Below are 3692 nucleotides of genomic sequence, written 5' to 3'. Positions count from 1 at the left end.
TGACTAGAGAACAAAAAAGACATTGCATAATGATAAAAGACCAATCCACCAAGAAGACCTAATAATCCTACAGTAGTACCAAAAACCAGAGCCTCAAAAGACATTGACCAAATATGAATAAAATCTGAAAGGAAAATGAACAAATCTGTAATTGTAGTTGAGGACTTAAACATCTCCCTCTCAGTCTGATATGACTATTAGACAGAAAATCAACAAGAGCTGAACAACATTAGCCAACAGTATCTAATACACTATTTTTTTGAACATCCACCTCAAAAATCAGAACACACATTTGTTTTTCAAATGTCCATGAGATATTTACCCAGATATATCATATCCTGGGCCATAACACAAATCTCAACAAATTTAGAACTTAAATAATAAAATGTATGTTCTTAAAATTTAATTAAAAATTAATAACAAAGATAGCAAGAGAATACCTTACACACTAGGAAATTTAACAACACACTTTTTAAAATTCATGAGCCAAAGAAGTCTTAAAGTAATGAAATAATACATAGAACTGAATGAAAATGAAAATATTACATATAAAAATAAGTGGGATGTAGCTAAAGTGGTGCTGAGAGGTAAATTTGTAACACTAAATATTTATATCATAAAAGAGGATATATCTCAAATTAAACATCTTACCTCAAGAAATTGGAAATGGAAGAGCAAGATAAATTCAAAGCAAAGAGAATAAAATAAATATAAAAGCAGAAATCAATAAAATGTAAACAGAAAAACAATAGAGAAAATCAATTAAACAAAAACATTTCTTTGAAAAATCAGTACAATTGATAAGCCTCTAGCTAGTGTGACAGAAATGAGAGAAGATGCAAATTACCAATACCAGCAAGGAAGTGGAAAATATCACCAGAGACCTGACAGCCTTGAAAAGAATAAGGAAATGCCATGAACACCTTTTTACTTAGAAATTTGACAACTCAGAAGAAAGAGACTAATTCCTCAAAAACCATAAACTAAACTTACCTAATATGAAACTGTAATTTGAATAGTCTTGTAACCATTAAAGAAATTGAATTTTTAATTAAAAGTCCCCTGAAAAAGAAATACTTAGGCCCAGCTGCTTTTCAGTGGAGAATTCTATCAAATTACTTAAGGAGGAATTAATGACTTTAATTAATTAAATAAAAGAGAAGAACAATATTTCACCTAAGAGTATATAGATTTCATATAAACAAATGAAAAGTTATTCCACATCATTAGCCATTAGGGAAATACAAATTTAAATTACAATGAGATTTCTTGCCTTAGCAGCATATATAGTAAAATTGGAATGATACAGAGATTATCATGGCCTCTGCACAAGGATGATACACAAATTTGTGAAATGTTCTATATTTTGCTTTCCTTTTATAATGCTTACAGATGGAAAAATTGAGGATCAAATAGGCAAAGTGATTTACCCAATTGAGGGCCATTCCAGCTTCAAACCCTTAATTTCTCATAAACAAGCAAAAAATCAAAATCCAAACTGAACCAAAAAAAAAAAAATGAGGTATCAATAAGCACCTATCAGAATAGCTATACTTAAAAATAGTGACAACACTAAACACTGGTGAGGATATCATAAAACTGGATCATTCATACATTAGTGGTGGGAATGTATAATGGTACTGTCACTTTGGAAACATTTTTCAGTTTCTTTAAAAACTAACCATGAAACTAATATATAGCCCTGCAATTGCACTCTAAGGCCATTTATTCCACAGAAATGAAAAGTTATACAATAACTTGTACATGGATTTTCACTTAGCACTTTATTTGTAATAGCAAAAAACTTGATCAGCAATGATGTTCTTCAATTGGGGAAGCTTTAACAAATTGTGGTACACCTATGACATGAAATACCATTCAGCAATAGAAATTAAACTGTTAACACAAGCAAAAGCTTGGACCAATCTGTAGGAAATTACGCTGCGTGGAAAAGCAATCCCAAATGGATCATAGCATATAACCTTTTATTTATATAGCATTTTTGAAATGATATGATATGAAAAATAGAGGAAAGATTAGTGATTCTGAAGGCACCAACTAAGATTGGTGGTATTGGGAGAAGGTATAAGTGTGGGAGGGAAGTGAATGTGGTTATAAATAGGCAACACAGGGGATTTGTATTGTGTTCAGTTATCTTGGTGGTGGATATATGAACCTGCACAGGTGATAAAATCGGATAGAACTAAACCCACGTACATGCACACACATATTAGTGCAAGTAAAACTGGAGAAATCTGAGTGATACTGGTGAATTGCGTCAATGTTGATATCTTGATTATGGTATTCTACTACAGTTTCTGCATGTGTTACCATTGAGGGAAAACATTTTAAAGTGTACTTGACACCTCTCTTATAAGATTATTTCTTGCAACTGTATGTGAATCTAAAATCATATCAAAATTTAAATCATAGTTTTTTTCAAATGTACACTGAAATTAAAACCATAGTTAAAATATGACTACATGAAAATGACTGAAGTAACAGGAAACATCTATTGCTTAAGGCGTGAAATTCTGCACTATATTTTATTTTATTTTTATTGGAGTTCAATTTGCCAACATATAACATAATACCCAGTGCTCATCCCATCAAGTGCCCCCCTCAGTGCCCGTCACCCAGTCACGCCCACCCCCCGCCCACCTCCCTTTCCACCACCCCCTTGTTCTTTTCCCAGAGTTAGGAGTCTCTCATGTTCTGTCTCCCTTTCTGATATTTCCCACTCATTTTTTCTCCTTTCCCTTTTATTCCTTTTCACTATTTTTTATATTCCCCAAATGAATGAGACCATAAAATGTTTGTCCTTCTCTGATTGACTTATTTCACTCAGCATATAACCTCCAGGTCCATCCACGTCAAAGCAAATGGTAGGTATTTGTCGTTTCTAATGGCTGAGTAATATTCCATTGTATACATAGACCACATCTTCTTTATCCATTCATCTTTAGATGGACACCAAGGCTCCTTCCACAGTTAGGCTATTGTGGACATTGCTGCTATAAAATCGGGGTGCAGGTGTCCCGGCGTTTCACTGCATCTGAATCTTTGGGGTAAATCCCCAGAAGCACAATTGCTGGGTCGTAGGGCAGGTCTATTTTTAACTCTTTGAGGAACCTCCACACAGTTTTCCAGAGTGGCTGCACCAGTTCACATTCCCACCAACAGTGTAAGAGGGTTCCCCTTTCACACATCCTCTCCAACATTTGTGGTTTCCTGCCTTGTTAATGTTCCCCATTCCCACAGGTGTGAGGTGGTATCTCATTGTGGTTTTGATTTGTATTTCCCTGATGGCAAGGGATGCAGAGCATTTTCTCATGTGCTTATTGGCCATGTCTATGTCTTCCTCTGTGAGATTTCTGTTCATGTCTTTTGCCCATTTCATGATTGGATTGTTTGTTTCTTTGCTGTTGAGTTTAAGAAGTTCTTGATAGATCTTGGAAACTAGCCCTTTATCTGATACATCATTTGCAAATATCTTCTCCGATTCTGTAGGTTGTCTTTTGGTTTTGTTGACGGTTTCTTTTGCTGTGCAGAAGCTTCGTATCTTGATGAAGTTCCAATAGTTCATTTTGCTTTTGTTTCTCTTGCCTTCATGGATGTATCTTGCAAGAAGTTACTGTGACCAAGTTCATAAAAGGTGTTGCCTGTGTTCTCTTCTAGGATTTTGATGGAAT

General features: G+C 34.5%; 1 pseudogene; it reads left to right on the top strand.

Annotated features, from left to right (window-relative positions):
• Positions 1 to 1269: 1269 nt before the first annotated feature.
• On the top strand, positions 1270 to 1369 carry LOC140637494 (U6 spliceosomal RNA; annotated as a pseudogene).
• The last annotated feature ends 2323 nt before the right edge of the window (positions 1370 to 3692 follow it).

The sequence above is a fragment of the Canis lupus genome, chromosome 7 (genome assembly GCF_048164855.1).
Source record: "Canis lupus baileyi chromosome 7, mCanLup2.hap1, whole genome shotgun sequence".
NCBI lineage: Eukaryota > Metazoa > Chordata > Mammalia > Carnivora > Canidae > Canis > Canis lupus.
This window is presented reverse-complemented; position numbering and strand designations above follow the sequence as displayed.